Source organism: Natrix helvetica, assembly GCF_964273705.1.
Source record: "Natrix helvetica genome assembly, chromosome: W".
Classification (NCBI taxonomy): domain Eukaryota; kingdom Metazoa; phylum Chordata; class Lepidosauria; order Squamata; family Natricidae; genus Natrix; species Natrix helvetica.
In genome coordinates, this window is record NC_138555.1 from 47,540,943 (window position 1) to 47,565,387 (window position 24,445).

The following is a 24,445-nucleotide window of genomic DNA, read 5'->3' on the forward strand; positions in this document are numbered from 1 at the left end:
TCAATCCTTGCAAAAATCTCAGAAGAATCCTGGATCTTCAATAACGTGGCCAGAGCATCAGCACAAACTTTTCTTAAGTCCTCTCTAGGGTTTTCTCTGATACCCCTCAGTCTAACAGCGTACTCCATAGATCTGAATTGCATCATGATAATCTCCTTATCCATCCTCTGCATATTCCCCTCCATTTCAACAAATTTCAAATCTGTTTCCTTCGTTTTAGTTTCCAAATCCAAAGCCAGATAATCAACTTTGCTGTCCACCTTAAGAACAACTTCTGACAGACCTGTGGCTAAAGTGTGTAATTTTTTATCAAGTTGATCATGTTTTTTAATGGTATCCTGAACCATTTCTTTAACCTCCTTAATTTCTTTGCGTAAAAAAGCATTTTCTTCCCTTATAAAGTCCTTGAGATCCTGATAATTTATTGTAGCACCCGGTGAAGCTTTTTTTTCCGTTGCCATAATTAATAATTCTTACAGCCGCCTCTAGCTGTCACCATTCAATTAACTTTCGTTTTCCTTAGGTATTCAGCTGTAAATTAATACTTGCAAATGTTTCTTTCTAAGTTGCTCGAAATTAAAACTTTGACATTTAAGTAGTTCAGGTTATGTAAACTGGCTTAAAGATTGTTAATAGTTAGGGTTGTTTCAGCCGTTCCGCCTTTACTGCCCCGGCTATCAGCAGGTAATTAGCTTTCGTTTTCTGTAGGTTTTCAGCTATAAATCAACGCCATTTTGAATCCTTTGTTCTAAGCCCACGCCTCTCAAACTCAGCAGTAGCGTTCTTTTTAAAGAGATTTCTTTTTTTTTTCCTTCCCCCAATTAAAACTTAAAATACTTGCAAAAGTCTTGCTTCCTTCTTGGGATGTTAAGATGTTAAGATGTTAAGGCTGCTCCCGGCGACTGGCTCTGCTAATTAGCAGAGGTTATCAAAAAGGCAGGAGAATACAACAACTGCGAAGGGGGGCAAACCTCGTCGGACTCCGAACTCCGGAGGGTACACAAGGGCTCAACCCAGCAGCTGAATCTCTCCCTCATAAATTCCAAGAATTTACGAGTGTCCGAGGTGTTAAAGATCGTAAAAAAACACCTCTAACTGTCTCTTGATCTGACAGGCTCAAAAAAAAGCCTGCCATCGGCACCAGGAACAACCTTTCTTTTACTTTTTTAAAGCTACCACATAAAGCCTCAATCACACATCCCTTTCATTAGGCAAATTTACGGTGTTAGTAGCCGTCCCGATGCTACGATGGTATGTGCTATTGTAACCCTGAAGAGAATCTGCCAAAATGTCCACATAACAAAGGGTATTTTAGCTGTGAAATATCTGCAGAGTTTGTTTTTAAGGGTTCTGTTAAATCTCTCTATAATGGCTGCTTTAGTTCACTATGAGTGACAAAATGATGAATGCCATAACGTGCTAAAAGTTTCTTCAGCAGGGTATTTAAGAACTCTTTACCTGCATCTGTCTGTATTTTTCGGGATGCGTGCCCTGTTTCAAAGACATTCTGGAAGGCGGATGTAACTTCCCTCCCTGATTTATCAGATAAAGGGAAGAGCCAGGCATATTTAGATAACACACCGATAACTGCTAAGGTGTACTTCTTTCCATTTCCCAAATTTGGAGACATCTATGAGGTCGGCCTGCAATTGATGATCTAAGCCAGACACTACTGTTTTATTTCTAGGAAAATTAATTCTTGCAGGCTTATGAAGTGTATAAGCGTCTTGCCCTGACAGCCACGTCTTGACTTGCTTCATGGTCAGGTTTTTATCATGTTTTCTAGCTTCCTGAAAAAGGGTATTTACACCTCCATAACTCCCTACACATCCCGGTGTATAATAAATATGGCTTAAAAGCTTTTCATGCATCATTATACTGAAAGAACACTGACAAATGGGTCAAGCGTTGACATTAACACAGTCTTTTATTGGTTATACAGAGTTCAGAGGGGCATGGCTCCACCATCAGAAAAACATCCCTCATCACCACTATCAGAATCAGAAGATAAAGGACCATAACACGCTATTTTACAATACGTTGACCTGTTGGTACCCCACAAATCATGTCCACAGCCACAAGCAAACCAGTCTTTACACAAATTGCAGCTCTTTAACTCACAGGGTAGATAGTGTGGTCTCTGGGATAGCTCAGAATCCCAGTTATAGTCTAGATCAGAAAAATCTGCAGAAGCTTTGTGACCACAGCAATTACCACAGGAATATAAAATCGGGGTGTCTTGAAGTGTTTGCTGTATAGGTGTTATTATTTCAGAGTCTGCAAAATATAAAGCGCATCCTGTTAGTGAGCTATCCGCTCCAGCGTCATTTACTATATCATAAATACAAGCATATTTACTTACCATTGCTGGGAGATAATGTAGCATCATTCGCCATTTCACAGACTGTCCGGTAACTACTCTGCACCTCATCATTAAAGGTACAACACACCATGCTGCAGCCGTGCAAAACGGGTCTGAATAAAAAAAAAAAATCTTTATCATAACCCTTGCAACAGGGTTTGCTGCATTCTGCTGACTGGGGGCTTGTGTCAGAGTGTGCGACGCTGGCTTTTGCTGTTGTTCTAAAAACATCTTTGGAATCAGAGGTTGCCATTTTCAAGAGACTGATAGAATTATGGACTCCCTGCACAAACTACCCAGCCCTTGCAATGACAAGTCCTTGAGCCTTGTGCATGCCCAGAAATCACCGGGGGGTGGGGGGTATGACATGCCTGGGCCTGTCCCTGGCATGCCTGAACAAGTCTTAACCCCTACATGCTGCCTGGCTGCTTGCCTCTTGTGAACATTTTAATCCCTGTTAATATTGAATTAGTATTGATGTCTGAGATTGACAGAAATGATGGACTAATGAAGTAACACTGAGCTTGAAAGGTCAGAAAGGTTGGCAGTTCAGTGGTTCGAATCCCTAATGCTGCGTAACAGAGTGAGCTCCCGTTACTTGTCCCAGCTTCTGTCAACCTAGTACAATACAATAGTAGAGTTGGAAGGGACCTTGGAGGTCTTCTAGTCCAACCCCCTGCCTAGGCAGGAAACCCTATACCGTTTCAGACAAATAGCTATCCAACATCTTCTTAAAGACTTCCAGTGTTGGGGCATTCACAACTTCTGGAGGCAAGCTGTTCCACTGATTAATTGTTCTCACTGTCAGGAAATTTCTCCTCATTTCTAAGTTGCTTCTCTCCTTGATTAGTTTCCACCCATTGCTTCTTGTTCTACCCTCAGGTGCTTTGGAGAATAGTTTGACTCCCTCTTCTTTGTGGCAACCTCTGAGATATTGGAATAATGCTATCATGTCTCCCCTAGTCCTTCTTTCTCTTAAGCTAAACATACCCAGTTCCTGCAACCGTTCTTCATATGTTTTAGTCTCCAGTCCCCTAATCATTTTTGTTGCTCTTCTCTGCACTCTTTCTAGAGTCTCCACATCTTTTTTACATCGTGGCGACCAGAACTGAATGCAGTATTCCAAGTGTGGCCTTACCAAGGCATTATAAAGTGGTATTAACACTTCACGTGATCTTGATTCTATCCCTCTGTTGATGCAGCCTAGAACTGTGTTGGCTTTTTTGGCAGCTGCTGCACACTGCTGGCTCATATTTAAATGGTTGTCCACTAGGACTCCAAGATCCCTTTCACAGTTACTACTACTGAGTAAGGTATCACCTATACTGTACCTGTGCATTCCGTTTTTGTTGCCTAAATGTAGAACCTTACTCTTTTCACCATTGAATTTCATTTTATTAGATAGTGCCCAATGTTCAAGTTTGTCAAGATCCTTCTGTATCTTAAGCCTATCTTCTGGAGTGTTGGCTATTCCTGCCAGCTTGGTATCATCTGCAAATTTGATGAGTTCCCCATTTATTCCCTCATCCAAATCATTGATGAAGATGTTGAAGAGTACTGGGCCTAAAACAGAGCCTTGGGGTACTCCACTGCATACTTCCCTCCATGTAGATGCAGTTCCATTGAGAACTACACGTTGAGTGCGGTTGGTCAGCCAGTTACCAATCCATCTGGTGGTGGTGCTGTCTAACCCACATTCTTCTACTTTATCTAGTAGTAGGTTATGGTCTACCTTATCAAAAGCCTTACTGAAGTCCAAGTAAACTATATCAACGGCATTCCTCTGGTCCACTAATTTTGTCACATTATCAAAGAATGCAATAAGATTAGTCTGGCATGATCTGTTTTTGACAAATCCATGTTGGCTTTTGGCTATTACTTTGTTTGCTTCTAGGTGTTCGCAAATTCGTTGCTTGATTATTTTTTCCAGAATCTTTCCTGGTATTGAGGTTAGGCTGATAGGTCTGTAGTTTCCTGGATCTAATTTTTTCCCTTTTTTGAAGATGGGAACCACATCAGCTCTTTTCCAGTCCTCTGGTAGTTCCCCGGTGTTCCAGGATCTCTGATAGATATAATTCAGTGGTTCTGAGATCTCGTCTGCTAGTTCCTTCAGAACTCTGGGGTGTAATCCATCCGGTCCTGGTGATTTGAACTCATCTAGGGTAGACAGGTGCTCACTTACCATTTTCTTCCCTATTTCAATTTGTGTTCCTAATTTTGTGGTGCTGCTTTTGATAGGTTGGACTGTTTTATCCCTTTGTGTAAAGACAGATGCAAAACATGAGTTAAATAGTTCTGCTTTCTCCCTGTTGCTTGTCACCTTCTTGCCACTTTCTCCTAGCAATGGACCAATTGTTTCCTTAACTTTTTTCTTGTTTTTAACATGTTGGAAGAAGCTTTTTTTGTTAATTTTTACTTTTGTGGCAAGCCTTTCTTCATTGTGAGCCTTAGCTTTCCTCACTTCATCTTTACAGGCTCGGGCTATTTGCTGATATTCTGCCTTAGTTATGTCCCCCTCCTTCCACTTTTTATACTTACTTTTTTTGTCTTTCAGTTTGTCAGATAGTTGTTTATGCAGCCATGCTGGTTTCTTTTGGGAGCTGTTGTTTTTCTTCTTCATTGGTATTGTGTTAGACTGGGCTTTTCTAATCTCATTTTTCAAAATTTCCCAAGCTTCTTGAGTTGTTTTCCCCTCGAGGATTCTCATCCATGGAATTTTTCCCAAGCTCTCTCTAAGTTTATTGAAATTAGCTTTCTTAAAGTCCAAGACTCTAGTTTGACTTTGTTCTACTACTTGTGTTTGGATAATGTTGAATTCCAATATTGCATGGTCACTTGCCCCCAGGGTTCCTATGGCTTCAACACCTTCTATCATTTCCTCTCTGTTAGTGAGAATTAAGTCCAGTATGGCTGATCCCCTTGTTTCCTTCTCTACTTTTTGGAAAACAAAGTTGTCTGCTAGGTTTGTTAGGAACCTGTTGGATCTTCCACTTGGTGCAGAGTTTGTTTCCCAGTTGATGTCAGGGTAGTTAAAATCTCCCATTACTATTGTGGTGTGCTTCCTACATACCTTAGTTAGCTGACTAGCAAAAAGTTCATCTTCTTCCTCTGCTTGGTTGTCTATTCCTTGTCTTTTGCTGTAGGTGGGCAGAATAAAATGTTATTAACGGCGTGCTTCGAATGGTTACATGTACATGAGGATTTGAGGGTGTAATTGGCAAAATATGTGTCTTTAGATTTTTATAAAGGTAAAAAGCTGCAGGTGCAGGTTTTAAAAGGGCTTTTGTGGTTTTTCCCCCCCTGCATTCCAGGAAATGTTTTTAAAACTGCCTAGAAATAAATATGTTCTAGAAAAAAAGGGGGTTAAATGCAGGCCCTGTCTCCACAAAAATTAAAACCATCATTGATAGAAATGAATACCTTTTAGAAAAATAAAAGGGGGGGTGTTAAATGCAGGCCCTAGGTACTCCTTTTCCCCCCAACTTTTGAGGCATTGATTTTAAAACTCCGCAAAAATTAAAACCATCATTAGGCTAGAATGATTAGAAATTTTTTTAAAAAAACATTTTTTTTATTTCATAGTCCCTTTGAATGTCCATAGAATTAGTCTAGGGTTAAGATAATCATGTACCCAGAGGCTTGGCATCTTTCTTGATGGGGTTAGGTTCAACACATTTATCTGAAAAATAAGGCTAGGACCTTGCACCACACCTTATCTGTTAGGGTTATTCGTGCTTATCTTGATGGGCTTAGGCCAATACGTCATATCCATTTAGGGTTTTTGACCTTGTGAGTCCTGGGGGTGGATTATGCACAACACACCAGGGGAGGAGGGCTATGCATGTCATATCCATAGGGTGCGGGCTGTGCACATCACTTCCGCTTAGGGGCATGATTTGGTGATATAATCAAAACATGGGTTTGTGTTGTGGGCCAGCAGGAGCTGTTGGAGCTTCAACCAGACTCCGACAGTGAGGGGCCTTATGAGTCGGCTCTGGAAGATGTGGAGGACCCTGGATAGGGTTCCGACTCCGAGCAGGGATCTGAGGCTGGTTGGCCACCAGGAGGTGCCTGAGGCATGAAGAAGGGGTGAAAGCCAAAGGGAGTGTGCTCCTGAAGTCATGCCTTGGAGCAGTGGGGAGGAGACAAGGGAGTGTGCTCCTGACGTCATGCATTGGAGCAGTGGGGAGGAGACAAGGGAGGTGGTTCTGGATGCCCGGCAACGAAGGGCTAATAGACTTAAAGAATAGCTACGCAGTTACAAGAGATAAGTGAAATCAGGTGGTTGTAATTAGGCTCCTCTCAAGACTGTATTTAAGGAGGGACTTTCCACAAGCTGTTTGCAGGAATCAACATATTTACCAGAGCTGGAGAAGCTATCAGGTCTTGTCCTCTTGGCAGGCTGGATTGCTGCCAAGGTCTAGTCTATGTGTTAATAAATCATCGTGCAGTATCTTTGTCTCGGCGTGTTTGATGTATGAAGAGGGGGGGGGGGCAGAACAGTTTTGTTTTCTTTGATGACATCACTGATCAAAAGTACTGATAATTTTCATATAAAAAAGGTATACACTATATCTACTGATGTTTAAGGACAAACCACCTAAATGTTGGAAGTGCCACCAGATCTTATTATCATATGTGGTGGACATGTGGAGAAGCAAAGTATTGGACAAAAATAAAGATCTGGTTGGAAAAGATGACAAAACGACGTATTGAGTTTAAAACAGAAATATTTTTGTTGGGAATCTTGCCTGAAACTTATAACAAAGAAAATATATATTTAATTATTCATGTATTAACAGCAGCTAGAATTGTATTTACACAATATTGGAAAAGTGAAGAGATTCCTACTGAAGACAAGGTGTTTAGGAAAATATTAGAATGTGCAGAAATGAATAGACTAACACTAGCAATTAAGGAGAAGGAACAAACTGATTATTATATGATATGGGAAACATTTTACCAATGGTTAGAGAATAAAAAAGGAAATTGGAAATAAAGGAAGAAGACAACAAGAAGAATAGAAAATACATTAAGATAGAGATAAGAATAAAATGGCAACTGATAGCATGAGTATGATGAGAATAATTATGTTTAATGTTATTATTGTATTTTTATTAGAAGATATGTTATGAAGGAAATGAAGAGTTACGCATGGTATAATTGTTCAATGTATATAATTTGTGGAAGGATGTTGCACAGAAATATTTGTACCCAGACTACACACTGCTTAAGGAGAGATGAAATGTTTATATATTTTTTAAAATGGAAAATAAATAAAAAACTTTTTTCTAAAAAAAGAACCACTTTAGTGGGAAGGTAACAGCATTCCATGTACCTTTGGCCTATAACCATGCTGGCCATGTGACCATGGAAAATGCCTTTGGACAATGCTGGTTCCCTCGACCAAGAAACAGAGATGAGCACTGCACTCTAGAGCCGGACATGACTGGACGGGGAAACCTTTACCTTTATCTAGTCCTCAGGGATTCAGATTGAAATAGGCAGAACCACAGATTCCAGCTTTTTCTCATTTATTCAGAAACAAGCAATAGCAATAGCACTTAGACTTACCCTGTTTCTCTGAAAATAAGACCTCCCTGGATAATAAGCCCAATCAGGCTTTTGAGCACATGCACTAAAATAAGCCCTCCCCCAAAATAAGCCCTCCCTGAAAATATTGCAACACAGCAGCAACCATGAGATGACCATGCTCACTGCCTCCTGCACCTCAAAATTAATAAGACCTCCCCGAAAATAAGGCCACGTGCTTATTTCGGGGGTCAAAAGAAAATAAGACCCTGTCTTATTTTCTGGGAAACATGGTACATACCGCTTTACAGGGCTTTACAGCCCTCTCTAAGCAGTTTACAGAGTCAGCATATTGCCCCCAACAATCTGGGTCCTCAGAAGCAGCAGTGGGCTGCACATTTTTTAACAACGGGTTCTCTGCCCTAATGACTGGCTGGATGGGCGTGGCTGGCTGGGTGTGGCTGGCTGGGTGTGGCTGGGTGGGTGTGGCTGGGTGGGCGTGGCTGGGTGGGCGTGGCTGGGTGGGCATGGTCAACTCAATGTCACTTATGTTGAGGGGCACTTCGTCTGACCCACCCTCTCATGATCATGGGGATGCTGCAACAGTTGTAAGTGTGAAAAGGGGTCATGTCACTTTTTTCAGTGCTTTTGTAACTTTGAATGGTCACTAAATGAACTGCCGTAAATCAAGGATTACCTGTACAAAAATACAAAAATCTTCTTTGCTTGCAAAAAGCTGCCCTAAATACCAACGATTAGATTAGAAATGGGGGAATACACACTGAATATCAATGACAGTCACAGCCATCATGGAAACCTAAACCATTATGTCTGAATACCTTCCTTTTTATCAGCAATACCTGCAACCCAGAGTTACAAATCAGGCAGGTTGCCAGAGCACATTGAGGAATTAAAATAGTTAAAATACAAGGATAACTATCAGCAGCCAAGTTAATCTTGCTCATAAAGTGAAACCCTTTAACAGAGAGGTCATTTAAGCTCTCTAGAAAATGGGTGGGCATATTTAGGCTACAAAATGCTGAGCTAAAGAGACAAATTAACAATTTGAGTGAGGGCTAATCCCATTCTGCCTTTGTTCAGACCTTGCTGCAGGGAATTTTTGCCTATGAATCTATCTATCTCTTTATCTCTTAAGTGCTGACATCTTCTGTGGGCTATTAAGGAAGGTGGGGGCTGCTTTCTCCCTCTAAGAAAACATGTTTCTCCATTTCTCATTCAGGGAAATATATTCTTCCTTTTTAATATTTCTCAAAATATTTCATTCTTGGGAGAGACCGGAAGTACCTCAGTGAGAGAGACAGAAAAACTGTGGGCTCTGAAGAGCCTCACATAAATTCTGGTTGACAAACTGATGCCGGGGATCTCTCGGATCAGAACTTTCCTGAAGGGAAAGTGAAGAAGGAGCTGCATCTCATTAGACCCAGAGGAATGCAACTGGTTTTTTGCAGGTCAGAGATTAGCTGAAAATTTTAAAATAGTGAAAATTTTTGAAACCCACCACTGGGTTCTACCCTGCCTTTCCTCCAGGAGCTCAAAAGTGTCATCCATAGCATCACCTTTTGTTTTTCCAAAGAACAATCCTGTGCGGTAGGTTGGGCTGAGAGACAGTGTGTAGCCCCCAGGCAGCATGAGAATGCAGCTTAATTGAATCTCCATGGTGCTAAATGAGTACTTTTCTATCTCAGCAACTGAGCTAGTGGCCACAGCTGGGGAATTCTGGGAGCTAAGGTCCACACAAAATTTCTAAACTTGAGAAACACTGATCTGGACCAACTCCTTAAACACAAGGCCTTCCTGGCTCTCCTCTAGTGCTTTTCAGATGTGACCTGGGGAATTCTGGGAGCTGTAGTTCTAATTTAAGACATCTGGTTGGGGAAGGTTGATGAGGGATGGCAGTTGAAGGGATTTAAATAATCATTTTATTCATTCCAGCTTTTCATGAATATTCAATGGCTCTTGGGACTACAACTAAAAAAACTTGTTTTAACAGTTTCTGGAATTTATGAGGAAAGGGATGAAGTCATAATGCAGGGATGAGGAACCATAGCCCTTTTATGATTTGTGGACTTCAACTCCCTGAATTCTTGAGCCAGCCATGAGCCATGCTAGCTCAGGAATTCTGGGAGTTCAAGTCCACAAGTCGTAAAAGGGCCATGGTTCCTCACCCGCTGTAATTGCAGGGTGGGATTCTACTGGTTTGCACCTATTCACTAGAACCCTTTGTTAACTTTCTTAGTAGTTCGGAGAACCGGTTGTTGGAAGAAATCTCCTTTTGTTTTTTTCCACTTTACAGGGCTAATCCTGTAAGGAAGGCAGGAAGGAAACATTCTGGTGTTGTTTCTAGCCTAATCTTTATTGCCCTGCTTACAGAAACTGCCTCTCCGTTAACCCTTATTACATTCTTGGCAGTACGCCTAGACTTACTGACTCCGGATGGTTTTTGTGTTTTTGTTTTCCTTTGCTGGTAGTTTCTTAAAGGGGAAGGGTTGTTTTAAGCTTTTTACACTGCTGTTTGGAGAAAATACTCCCCTCTTGGAGTTCTTCCAGCTGGGATGCAATAATCAGTACTTTGAAGAAATAATTGAATAATGAAGCAGAGCTGCCGCAAAGAAGCTTTTCATGACAAGAAACCAGGATGAGTGACATTCAGCAAGGCTTCTTGGCTAGCTAAAAAGATTGGCATTCAAACATGAGTTTACATACCCTTTCTGAGTTTTGGTCTAAAACTGGTTTTTTGTGAAGTTTAATTCTGTGCTTGGAGACGTTTAATCCTGTGTTTATTGATGGGATAATTTTCCCTATTCAGCTTTGTTTGGAAGGAAAAATGTTAATCTCTGTTCCTGAAAAGAAGCAGCTTCAGAAATCTGGATAGTTCCTGTGTCTATTTGTTCTGGTAATTAGTTTGAAAAGCAACAGCTACTGTGTTTGTGCCTTTGCTTCATTCTAGAGCTAATTGCTTTCTTTGTAGTTAGGCTTATCTCAAGTGTTTACATTTGAGCTTGCCTGGGGTGTGAGCTGTGGCAATGACCCAGACAAGGCTTGTGTTTTAGTTTTAAAAGGATTTAAACTGATTTCATTATTTGTATTGTGTTTGAATTTTTTCCTGCCTCATGGTTTCTTTTTCTATCTGGGGAGGGGGTCTTCCTTCACTGCTTTAGTGGTTCCTGGCACTGTTCTTTTGGGGTGTACTTCCAAGAGGCAGGATGCAAGCTTTGGCACTGATTTTTTTTTACTGCCTTTCTGGGGGGCATGTGATCTGTCCTTAAATCTGGATGATTTCCTTGGGATATATTGTGAGGTGAGTGAGACCAGCTGGTATCTTTAAGTGGTACAAATGGATCTAAGGATTGCTTGTCCTGGGTGTGCTCTTTCTGGAGAGCTTAAATGGCCTCTCTGCTAAAGGGTTTCACTTTATGAGCAACAGTTGGCTGCTGATAGTTATCATTGCATTTTAACTATTTTAATTCCTCAAGGTGTTCTGGCACCCTGCCTGATTTGTAACTCTGGCTTGCAGGTCTTTTTAATGTAATGATTGGTATTTAGGGCAGCTTTTTGCAAGCAAAGAAGCTTTTTGTATTTTTTTAAATATTTTTTTTATTTTTTATTTTCAAAACAAACACAACACATAAAATCTTATTTTTTTGCATACTGTAGAAAGTGTATCAGTTGGTTACAAAAGGCTTTCGTGCACCTCTTCCACAGTCATCAAACATAATTCATATTAACTCAAGTATTTTAATTCAAATATTTATACATATTTCCATCATCATACCTCCATTTACATTTGACTATAATTGTTTAAACGTCCTTCATCATAAAATATACCACATAACCATAATTTAATACATAACCACATACTAGCATTTCATTTACTATTTCTAAGATCCTCCAATAACACTGAATCTTTATGTCCTATTCTAGTTAAACATTCATAATATTCAATAACAAAATTTTCTAATCCTTATTTCCAAATCATTATTTGCAATTTACATCCAATTTCCTTATGTTGTACCCATGCCTATATATACCTTATTATCATTATCCCTCCTTTATTTAACTATATCCTGTATCATAACATTTTCCCCTAATATTTAAAACTTAACTATAGCTAACTTAGTTCTTTTTTATTAATCTTTATATGTAATACAAGAGGATTTCTAATCTTCCTTTCATGGGTACTATTCAATATTCATATCCCATTATTGCTTATCATGACACTACACATTGTATACATTATTATCATTATCAATTATTTGTTTAACTATATCTATTATCACTAAATTTCACCAAGTTTAGCTAGTTTTAAATTATACTCTTCCATCTATCAACCTGTATCTTTCCAGTAACAATACAATACAATACAATACAATACAATACAATACAATACAATACAATACAATACAATAGTAGAGTTGGAAGGGACCTTGGAGGTCTTCTAGTCCAACCCCCTGCCTAGGCAGGAAACCCTATACCGTTTCAGACAAATAGCTATCCAACATCTTCTTAAAGACTTCCAGTGTTGGGGCATTCACAACTTCTGGAGGCAAGCTGTTCCACTGATTAATTGTTCTCACTGTCAGGAAATTTCTCCTCAGTTCTAAGTTGCTTCTCTCCTTGATTAGTTTCCACCCATTGCTTCTTGTTCTACCCTCAGGTGCTTTGGAGAATAGTTTGACTCCCTCTTCTTTGTGGCAACCTCTGAGATATTGGAATAATGCTATCATGTCTCCCCTAGTCCTTCTTTCTCTTAAGCTAAACATACCCAGTTCCTGCAACCGTTCTTCATATGTTTTAGTCTCCAGTCCCCTAATCATCTTTGTTGCTCTTCTCTGCACTCCTTCTAGAGTCTCCACATCTTTTTTACATCGTGGCGACCAGAACTGAATGCAGTATTCCAAGTGTGGCCTTACCAGGGCATTATAAAGTGGTATTAACACTTCACGTGATCTTGATTCTATCCCTCTGTTGATGCAGCCTAGAACTGTGTTGGCTTTTTTGGCAGCTGCTGCACACTGCTGGCTCATATTTAAATGGTTGTCCACTAGGACTCCAAGATCCCTTTCACAGTTACTACTACTGAGTAAGATATCACCTATGCTGTACCTGTGCATTCCGTTTTTGTTGCCTAAATGTAGAACCTTACTCTTTTCACCATTGAATTTCATTTTATTAGATAGTGCCCAATGTTCAAGTTTGTCAAGATCCTTCTGTATCTTAAGCCTATCTTCTGGAGTGTTGGCTATTCCTGCCAGCTTGGTATCATCTGCAAATTTGATGAGTTCCCCATTTATTCCCTCATCCAAATCATTTTTGGATGAAACAGTCATCCAAAACATGAAACAAAACAGTCTCATATCTTCTGCAGTTTGTGGTATCAGTCCTCTTATCTTCTCTTTAATCAACTTTGTATGGATTCCTCTTAGCAACTCTTTGCTTATAAAATCTCTCATGTAATTTCGATGCCCTTCTTCTGTTTCCTTAATCCACTTATATTTAATTGTCAGTGGTGTTATCAAAATTGTTGCTAATAAAATTTCTCTCTTTAGATCCATAAATTCTTTTATTTTTTCTTCTTCTGTATCTTGCCATCTGAAGTAAGTTTCCCCTCCATTTAATTCCTCTTTCAATATTCCACTCTTTCCATTTTCAGAGACAAACCAATCACCATAAATATCAGCAATTTTAATTTCTTTATATTCATTTTCCTCTTCAATTTTTAGGATTTTAACTGCCACTTTATCCATTTGATAAACATCATATTTTGTTGTTAATTGTACTAAATCATCCAACTTCTTCTCAATCCTCTCACATGTATTTGATAATTTCTGTATTTCTGAGAATATCTTTTGCAGACTTAAAGCCTCTTTCTCCTGTTGAAATTGCGCCATTGTTTTCAACTAATAAACACTGCTATTTTAGCTTAGAAGTTTTGAGCAAAGGTTAGACTTCAATTCACAATAATCGTTTCATCTTCACCTCTCTCTGGTTAGAAGTACCTCAAAGGAACATCTGTGTGCTTTTCTTCTTATCGCTCTCTGTAAACAAGCAGTAAGACCTTGAAGTGCCAAGCCGAGATAATTAGTGAGAGAAAGTAAAGTGTTTCATTTCCAATACACAAAGTTCTAGCTTCTGAAGTAGCAGTGCTATTGTTGCAAATGTTGCAAAGGTTTTTTTAATGTCTTTTTTGTATTTCAAATTGAAAAGAAAGTCCAATTCTTAAATGAGTTAGAAAAACACCCACAGTAATGAAAGAGGAGGATTTTGAACCATAGGTTACAGAGAGTAATGAAAAAAAGGAAAATAGAAGAAAAAGGCTTAGTCCGTTCGTTTTAAAGGTCTTACATAAATTCCATCTGTGAAGATAACATTCAAAAAAAGAAAGATAATCCCCTGTCAAAAACCATTCCAAATTCAATTCCACCGCTTATTTCTTCTGTTCTCCAATTTGAATTTATTTTAAGTTTTTTATAGGCAGTCACTCTTAAAACAGTACCATTTCCACATCAGCTGGAAACACTTTCTCTTTCCATAGCCATCCGTTTTGGAGCCGCCCCGACTTCGTCAGCTAAATGGCTGGATTTTTTGTCACCGGCTTGAAGACTTTCTCTTGGATCAATCAGGGACTTTGCGATGTCCCTGAGATCAGCAAGACGTATTCTTCCTGTTCACTGTCTCTGCGGGACAGTTTAGATCCATTTGGACCACCCAGTGGCAAAAGTGTCGACTGCGATCTCAGAGCACTGAGATCGCACGTCGTATCATCGCGACTTCGACTCCTCCTCAAGCTTTTTGTATTTTTGTACAGGTAATCCTTGACTTACAACAGTTCATTTAGTGACCATTCAAAGTTACAATGGCACTGAAAAAAGTGACTTATGACAGTTTCTCACACGTATGACTGCTGCAGCATCCCCACAGTCACGAGAGGGCAGGTGAGAAGAAGCATCCCTCGACGTGAGTGATGTTGAGCTGGCCATGCCCTCCCAGTCACATGCCCACCCAGCCACGCCTACCCAGCTGGTCATTAGGGCAGAGAACTGTTTGTTAAATTATTTGAATCCCATCACTGAATGGATGGATCATGGATGGCAGTCAAGTCACAAATGATGGCAAAGGCCGTGGTTGGTGGTAAAAGAATGCCAGTGTGGCGAAGCAGTAGTTCAGCAATGGGCCACACATTTCTTTGTGCCCTGCCTGGAAGCCGTGAGGGATGTGGTTTATAACATCCTGGTATCACTGGAGTGGGCAGGCCAACCTTTTTTGGAGAATCAATATAGGGTTATTTAAGAACTGGAAAATTTGCCTGATTTGGGAGCTGATTTAGGATTTTAAAGGAATGCCACAGATGTCTTCAGCTTTTGCACAGCCATTAATTTCACCCCTTTATGGAAAAAGGGGGTCCAAAATTCAATCCTGCCCAATGCAGAGGAGACAAAGAGGGTGCTGAGATAGCTCCCCATCACCCGGGGGTGCAGCTTACTCATTTTTGCAGTTGTAATAAAAGGACTGAAAGGAAAAGAACACTTTCTCAGGTAAAAGTGTGGCACCTGGGCAGTGACTTCTCCCAAACCTCCCTTCTTCCCTCACACCCAGGTGGCCTCTTCTGAAATGATGGTCCCTCAGCAGTCCCACATGAGTGCCCAGGAACAGCTGGACAGGATGCAGCAGCACCAGGAGGCCAAATGGAAATCTGAATCTGCCCAGCCCTCACCCCTGGGTCGCTGGTGAAACGTTCTCAACCATGGGTCTAGCTGGGTGGGTGTGAAGCCTTGTGTGAAGTTGGACCATAGGAGAGCAGCAGGGGTCTTGGGTGGACACTTTAGTGGAACATCCTGAAGCTAAGTGGGAAAGAAGTTATGTGCTCCAGAGAGGATCCAAAATACATTGGGCAGTCGGGTGTGAGGACAGATTTCTAGATTCCCTTGCTATGGTGGAAACCAGCTGCCTGGGTTTGTTAAGAGGAAGTCAGAAGAAGGTTCCGATAAAGAAAGTTGGTTCTTTGGAGACAGGAGCGAAGGGGGCTACATCCCACTGTTGGGTGGGGTGGGGGTCTGAGGAAAGGAAAGGTTTCCACCAAGGTTTTTTTTTGATTTTGTGCATTTATCCAGTGAAACCAAAAGATTATCTTCCAGGCTTTGTAAATCAAAACCAGAAGGAAAGGATGGTGTGCTTATTTTGTGCTTAAACAAGGGGTGCTTTGTCAAAAGCTGGGTCTAGATCTCTGTTGCTCATGCCACGTTCCCCTCCCATTATTTAATCTCTCCTTCATCCCCTCCCCAATGCCCCCCCTTATCATCACCCAAGGAGGAAGTGCAAATTGGGGAAGTCAAGCCTCCTTGGTGGCCCCCCAACCCCGAGTGGGAGTGACAGCGAGTAATACAGCTCTCCTATGTGCTGGCAACAGAGACTTCACAGCGGGGAAAACTCATCACAGGTACTAGGATAGGGTTAGGGTTAGGTTTATTTGTTGCAAACATGTATGTCCTGCCTTTTGATTCTGTGTTTTTCCCCCCAAAATAGCTCCATGTTAGGGTGATGATGCACCTAAGTAGGTAAAATCCTGACTCAGATCCCTGATAGTCAAGGATATTGTCCCTAGAAGCTACATTTTGTTATTTGCAAAACCTGATCCAAAATGTACAACTTACAGCCTCCTTAATTGTGCATCACCTCTTTAGTTCTGTAAAACATACATGCCTCTATTTTGTGGGAAATAGTCCACCCAGCTCTTTCTTTATACAAATAAAAGCTGTTATTTTTCAAGCCTCTTCTTATTTTTATTTATTTATTTATTATTCACACTTATAGACCGCCCCCTCTCCCGGAGAGGACTCGGGGCGGTGTACAGTCACTAAAATACATTCTAAAATACATACATAAACAATTAAATTAATACTGGTGAAGGAGGTTATGAGACTGTAATCGAATAATAAATATAATACGTTAAAAGCCTATAAACCCTTAAAACCCAATTAAAATAAATAAATCCCGGGAGGTAAAACTAAGACGGTGCCAGGCCAGCTGATTGAAATAGGTGAGTCTTTAACTTTTGCCTCCCTGTGTGAGCGGATAGGTCGCAGGGACGTGTGTGGTAGGATGCGATCCTGCAGATAACTAGGTCCTCTGCCATGGAGCGCTTTAAAGATGGTAATCAATACCTTGAAACGCACCCGAAAGGCTACAGGTAGCCAGTGCAGCTCGCGCAGGAGAGGTGTTACGTGGGAGTAACGAGTACTTCCCATAATAACCCGCGCGGCTGCGTTCTGAACCAGCTGCAGTCTCCGGATGCGTCCCAAGGGAAGCCCCTTGAGTCTCTCTCTCTCTTTGGCATTTATTTATTTATTTATTTATTTATTTATTTATTTAATTTGATTTCTAGACCGCCCCCTCTCCCCAGAGGGACTCGGGGCGGTGTACAGGTATCAAATTAAAAACCATACAAACAGTAATAAATATAATTAAAATCGGATTAAACTTTAGACCCCTGTACAAGTTTATAAAAATAAAAAACTTAGCCTTAAGACCAACCCGTGAAATTTAAAAATACAGACTGGGGTGGGAGAGCTGGAATTAGGCCAGGCCGGCAAGATTAAACAGGTGGGTTTTGAGCTTCTGGCGGAAGGAGTGGAGGTCGTGGTTGTTCTAATATCAGGGGGAAGGTCATTCCAGAGGGTCGGGCCCATCACAGAGAAGGCCCTTCCCCTGGGCGTCGCCCGCTGGCACAGCCTAGTGGACGGCACCCGGAGGAGTCCCTCTCTGTGTGAGCGGATCGGCTGAAGGGATGTGTGGGGCAGGATACGATCCCGCAAATAACTAGGTCCTGTGCCATGGAGCGCTTTGAAGATGATAACCAGCACCTTGAAACGCACCCGAAAAGCTACAGGTAGCCAGTGCAGCCCGCGCAGGAGAGGTGTTACATGGGAGTATCTAGCGACTCCCGAAACTGCCCGCGCGGCCGCATTCTGAACCAACTGCAGTCTTCGGGTGCATCTCAAGGAGAGCCCCATGTAGAGAGCGTTACAGTAGTCTAGCCAGGACGTCACAAGCGCATGGGTGACTGTGCGAAGGGCGTTCCGGTCCAATAGGGGACGCAATTGGCGCACCAGGCGAACCTGGTGAAACGCCCCCCTTGCCACGGCTGTCACATGGTTGTCCATTGACAGCCGGGCATCTAGGAGGACGCCCAAATTGCGTACCCGATCCACGGGGGCCAGATGTTCGCCCCCAATGGCCAGTGATGGAATCAGCTGGTTGAACCGGGGTGCCGGTAGCCACAGCCACTCCGTCTTGGACGGGTTGAGCCTGAGTCTGTTACTTCCCATCCAGATCCGTACGGCTTCCAGACACTGGGACATCACTTTGACGGCATTGTTGGGGTGGTTTGGGGTAGAGATGTACAGCTGGGTATCATCCGCGTACAGATGGTAATCTACCCCAAACCCACGAATGATCTCGCCCAGCGGCTTCATATATGCATTGAACAGGAGAGGCGAGAGGACCGACCCTTGTGGCACCCCACAAGTGTGCGGCCTCGAGGTCGACCTCTGCCCCCCTGCCAATACAAATTGCACTCGGCCAGAGAGGTAGGAGGAGAACCAACGCAGAACGGTGCCCCTCACCCCCAGCCCCTCCAGTCGGTGCAGTAGGATACCATGGTCGATGGTATCAAAAGCCGCCGAGAGGTCTAATAGGACCAGGATGGAGGAGCAACCCCCATCTCTGGCCCTCCAGAGATCATCCACCAACGCAACCAATGCCGTCTCCGTGCTGTGGCCGGGCCGGAAACCGGACTGGCGCGGGTCCAGATAATCAGTTTCCTCCAAGTGGCGTGGAAACTGTTGTGCCACCACACTCTCTACAACCTTCGCCAGAAAGCAAAGGTTGGAGACGGGACGGTAGTTGGCTAACAAAGCTGGGTCCAGGGAAGGCTTCTTGAGGAGGGGCCTCACCACTGCCTCTTTCAGGACGGCCGGCAAGAACCCCTCGCTCAAAGAAGCGTTGACTAACTCCTGGAGCCAGCCTCGTGTGACCTCCCAGGATGCCAGTACAAGCCAGGAGGGACACGGGTCCAGTAAACATGTGGTGGCTCGCAGTCGCCTACGCAACCTGTCCATATCGTCGGAAGTAACAGAATCAAACTCCTCCCAGAGTGAAACCTCAAGACCCACCTCCGACGTCCCCTCTAGACCACTAGTAGGGGCCAACTCGCTTCGAATCTGAGCGATTTTGTCCTGCAGATACTCCCCAAATTCCTCTGCTCTACCCTGCAAAGGGGCTTCCCATGGCCTCTGTTGAAGGAGGGAGCAGGTTACCCCCAAAAGGGCGGCAGGGCGGTTATCTGCGGACGCAATAAGAGTGGTACAATACTGACGCCTGGCCACTCTTAACGCCACAAGGTAAGTCCGTAAATGGGCTCTCACCTGTGATCGGTCAGATTCAGAGCGTGACGATCTCCATCTGCTCTCTAGGCGTCTCTTGTGGCGCTTCATCACCCTCAGCTCCTCGGTAAACCAAGGGGCCTGGGTGGTTCGCTGCCGCAAGAGAGGCCGCAAAGGCGCAACCCTGTCCAAGGCCCCGGTGGCCGCACTATTCCATGCAGCCACTAGGTCCTCCCTCCGGGTGTGGGTCAGGGCTACAGGAAATGGCCCAAGCTCCGTCTGGAACCTATCAGGTTCCATCAGGCGTCTGGGGCGGAACCATCTTGGACATTCCGGTTCCGCCTCCCCGCGATGGGGAGTGGCGGCTGGGAAGTTGAGCCGGAGAAGTGAGTGATCTGACCATGACAGGGGTGTAATAACTAAATCCCCTACTCCCAGATCACTCCTCCACCAGCCAGAGACAAAGATAAGATCCAGTGTGTGACCTCCCTCGTGTGTGGGGCCCTGAATTACTTGGGTCAGGTCCATGGCTGTCATGGAGGCCATGAACTCCCGAGCTACCTCGGATGTCTCCCCTACCGATGGCAAGTTAAAGTCCCCCATGACCAACAGCCTGGGGGTCTCAACTGCCATCTCGGCGATCACCTCGAGGAGCTCGGGCAGGGCTGCTGATGCATAGCGAGGAGCCAGGTATACAATCTGCAAGCCCAACTGCCTCCCTGGGCCCCACTTCACGCATAGGGACTCACAACCGGTTATCTGTGGCACAGTGATCTCTCTCAGCTCGAGACCTTCCCTCACAATGACCGCTACCCCACCACCCCTGCCTAGTGCCCGTGACTGATGAAATGCGCGGTAACCTGGCGGGCACATTTCCATGAGAGGGAGACCTCCCTCGTGGCCCAGCCAGGTCTCCGTGATTCCTACCAGGTCCGGCTCCCCCTCTGACACCAAGTCGTTAATGAGGGGGGCTTTGTTGACAACGGACCTGGCATTGCATAGCATCAGTCTCAGGCCCTGGCTCTGTAGGGCCTGACCACTTAGATTGCGGGGGTTGGGACATATGACCGGCCGTACCCAACAACCATGGCCACGGTCTCCCAACCGGTGATGAGATCTCTGTCTACCCTCGCACCTGCACCTGGTGACTCAAGTGCATTTTTGGACCTTACATTTTTCTGGTGCCCAACATGGGGCTTGAATGCACTGTTCCTTTGAGGTGGCCTCATTCTGCTTTTCACAAACTGAACTCCCTTGAAGTTCGGTGGCCTTCACTCCCGGCTGGGACCAGCAATGAAGTCAAGAGTGCTCCCAGCAAGTTTGATCTGGTGACTTCGACCTGGTCATTTGTTGGCAGATTGTGATTCCAGCCGAACCTGAATGCCTTAATCAAAGAGGCTTGCACAGGGGGTTGTGAAATTGTGCCCTCTAGGTAAGTAGAAATCTTTTTGGGGTGGAATGGGGAGGGGAGTGTTGCCTTGTGTGTGTGTATGATTGAATAAGGAAGAGTTTTTGCCAAACCCTGCACCAAAGGAAAAGTCTGAGAAAACCCTTAGAATAAGGGAGGGTTTTGGCCACGGATTCCAGATACAAAGGAGGACTTCTGATCAAGCCCCAAACTGACAAAAAATGTCTGAGAAATCCTTTTGGACAAGGGAGGATCTGGTCAGGCTCCACACCGAAGGAAAGGTCTGAGAAATCCCTTAGGAATCATGGGGGACAAGGCTAGTAGTCTGTCTGGAACCAATGATCTAGCAAAAAGAATAGGGCCGTGTTCTCTGTTGGGCTGCGTGTTAGCCCACTGGAACACGTTAAAACCTGTTGTGGCAGTAAAAGTTGTCTTTTTTTTTTAAGTGGAAATTTAAAGGGACAAAACCTTCTCAGGTCTGGAAATGTTGTTTAATGGTATGTGTGTGTCTGTGTCTGTGTGTAATCATTTCCAAACCTGGAGGGATTATGAGACCCTCTAATAATAGTACACAAAAAGTTATTTAGAAAATGGAGCTCATTGCCTTGTGAAAAAGCTCCCTGATGTAATTATCATGATTGGTTTGCATGGAGAAAGCATGAAATGGAATTTTTGTATGTGAAATTGGTTTACACAAGGAGTCTGATTGTAGTACAAATGTGTGAGTATGTTGATGCTAAAAAGTTAGTGTGAATGCCTGTGTGTTGACCCCCACCCCCAGACTGAAAGGGGCTAGTACTTTGATTCCCTTTTGTATAAAGTAACAGTAAGTTGCAAGGTTTGTTGTTGTTGTTGTTGTTGTGAAGTAAGTGGAAAGACAGTAGCAAGTGTTTGCAAGGAAAAGAAATGAAAAAGATCCACTTCCAGTGGTACTTCCAGCGCCATCGGAAACCTGGTCTGCGAACTCCACGGTCAGCTCCGACCTCTCCTTATTGGAGGGTCCAAATTTGGACCATAGCCACTCTGAAGGAGTGGTGAAGCAAAGGGGGACTGCCTAGCAGATAGAGGGGAGCTGCATCTCCCCTCCCTGATTAGGAAAGCCCCCTCAGCTGATAACAGGGAGCAGCAGCAGCAAACATGGCTGCCATGAAGCCAACAACATCCTGAAAACCTAAGACTGTGCAGGAGGAGAGAAAGTGAGTGGCTTGTGAACTGGGTAAGAAAATATTTTTATTGAAAAGCGACTCCAAGAAATTTAAGGGGGAAACATATTGGAACTATTGGCTAGTGGCAGAATAAGCACATTAAAAAAATCAGAATATTTAAGAAGATAAATTTTAGTAAAAGGCGAAAGATTTATATGATCCGAAGAGAAACCAGAGTTAATATGTTAATATCTTGGCAAGATAAGAAAATAAGGATTGACACCGTAGAGAAAGCCCGGGAATTCTATGAACACTACATAGAGGGAGAATCAGACAGCAGAGAGGAGTTGGAAACCCAAAGCCAAGAGGAGCAGATGATGGAGGAAAAAGGACTACACGAAGATGTGAGAAAGAAACCGATACAGCAGCCCAGGAAAGAGAAGGAGTGAGGACAAGAAACCAAAGGGAAACAAAACCAAGTAGAGGAACGAAGGTGATAAACAAGTATATCAGTCAATATAAATGGATTAAATTCACCTATAAAAAGAAGACAAACAATTTCTAAGCTCCAAAAACAAAACATGGATATCACGTGTCTACAGGAAGTTCATATTAAAAATGGTAGTATCCTGGAATCTCCAAAATTAGGAAAATTACATCTGGCCCTGGCTGATACAAAGAAAAGAGGAATTGCAGTATATATAAAGGACTGGCTAAAACCTAAACAGGTATACGCAGATGAAGAGGGAAGAACATTATTAATCAAAGTATCAATTAAACAAAGAAGAGTATTAATTGCAGTCATATATGCACCAAACACGAACCAGAAAGAATACTATAGTAAACTACATAAACGGATTGCAGAACTGTAACTGGATAACATATGTCTACTAGGGGACTTCAATGCAGTGGTAGATCCAAAGAAAGACTATAAAACGGATAATAAAAAAAACTATGAAAGGAGAACTCTACCAAATACATTCTTTGAAATGGCCCAAGAATTAAATCTAAAAGATGTTTGGAGAGAAATCAATCCACAGAAGAGTCAATACACATTCTTTTCAAACCCCCATAATTCATGGTCCAGGATCGACATGGTGTGGATGAATCCAGAAATGGAGAAAGATGTAGAAGAGGTAGAAATAACACCGAACATGTGGGCAGACCATAACCCATTAACAATCAAATGGAAAGGAGAAGCAAAAAGGAAAAAGAGATGGACCATGAATCAGAGGGTTGTAAAAGAAAATAATTATGTACAGTATGTGGAAAAAGAATTAGCATTTTTCCTAAAAGAAAACTGGAATGAACAGACCACCATTCAAAACCTATGGGATACAACTAAAGCTTATGTGCAAGGCATTACGATAGCATATGCAATAAGATATACAGAGCTTCAGGAGAAACTGGGCAAATTAGAATATAAACTCCAGAAAGAACCTCAAAACAAAGAAGCCAAAGAAGAAAAAGAAATAATTAAACATAGATTAAACTTAATTACACAAGAAGAAGTGGCCCAGAAAATTAGATCAAGTAGGCAAAATTATTTCGAAAATGCCAATAAACCGGGGAGATGGCTAGCCTATAAACTAAAAAAAGAGAAAGAAAAGAAATTAATACAGCAACTAGAGGATGAAAAAGGGGTGATACACCACCAAAAGGAAGAAAAAAAAAGTATAGCAGTAAGATACTTCCAAGCATTGTACTGCCTAGAGCAGTGATGGCGAACCTATGGCACGCGTGCCACAGGTGGCACACGGAGCCATTTGTCAGGGCACGCGATGCGCTGCCCTGTCAGCTGGCCAGCGTGCATGCGCACGCTGGCCAGCTGAGTTCACCCTTTTTAAAGCCATTTTTCGCCCTCCCCAGGCTCCAGAGGCTTTATAGGAGCCTGGGGAGGGCAAAAACAGCCTCCCCCCTCCCCAAAGTGACTTCCGGTTTGCTCGGAGGGTCATTTTGAGCGCTCCGAAGGCTTCAGGGACCGTCCGGAGGCTTCCCTGAAGCCTTCGGAATGCTTAAAACGACCCTCCGAGCAAACCGGAAGTGACTTCACTGACGCCTCTGGAGGGCGTCCGGGGGGCCGGGGAGGCTGGGGAGGGTGAAAAACGCATGTAAAAATGGGAGGGGGAGGGCCTGTAGAGCGCGCATGCGCACTGGGGGCCGCGAATTGCATTATGGGTGTGGCACGCCTGCACACGACACCACTGCGCTCCCCCCACTTATGGCACGCGAGCCAAAAAGGGTTCGCCATCACTGGCCTAGAGGAAATAGAAGAGGAGGATATTAAAAAATATCTCCAGAGGAGGAATCTTCCAACCCTACTGGAAACAATAAAAGAAACATTAAATTAGAAAATAACGAGGCTAGAATTAAAAAGGGCAATCCAAAAACAAAAAAATAATAAAACTCCGGGCCCAGACGGAATTCCAGCAGAATTTTATAAAGAATTGCAAAAATCATTAGAGAACATATTATTAGAAATGTATAATGAAGTATTAGAACAAGCTAAGACACCAACATCCTGGATGGAGGCACTAATAACACTAATTCCCAAAGACAACGCTGAAAAACAAAAGATCCAAAATTATAGGCCAATCTC

General features: G+C 43.0%; 1 long non-coding RNA gene across 1 annotated transcript in view; it reads left to right on the forward strand.

Annotated features, from left to right (window-relative positions):
* The window catches only part of LOC309400684, a 209,584-nt gene extending 186,451 nt beyond the window's left edge, over positions 1-23,133 (forward strand). Inside the window, exon 2 of the long non-coding RNA XR_014176693.1 lies at positions 22,983-23,133. This is a non-coding gene — a long non-coding RNA (uncharacterized lncRNA). The remainder of the gene's footprint in view (positions 1-22,982) is intronic.
* The last annotated feature ends 1,312 nt before the right edge of the window (positions 23,134-24,445 follow it).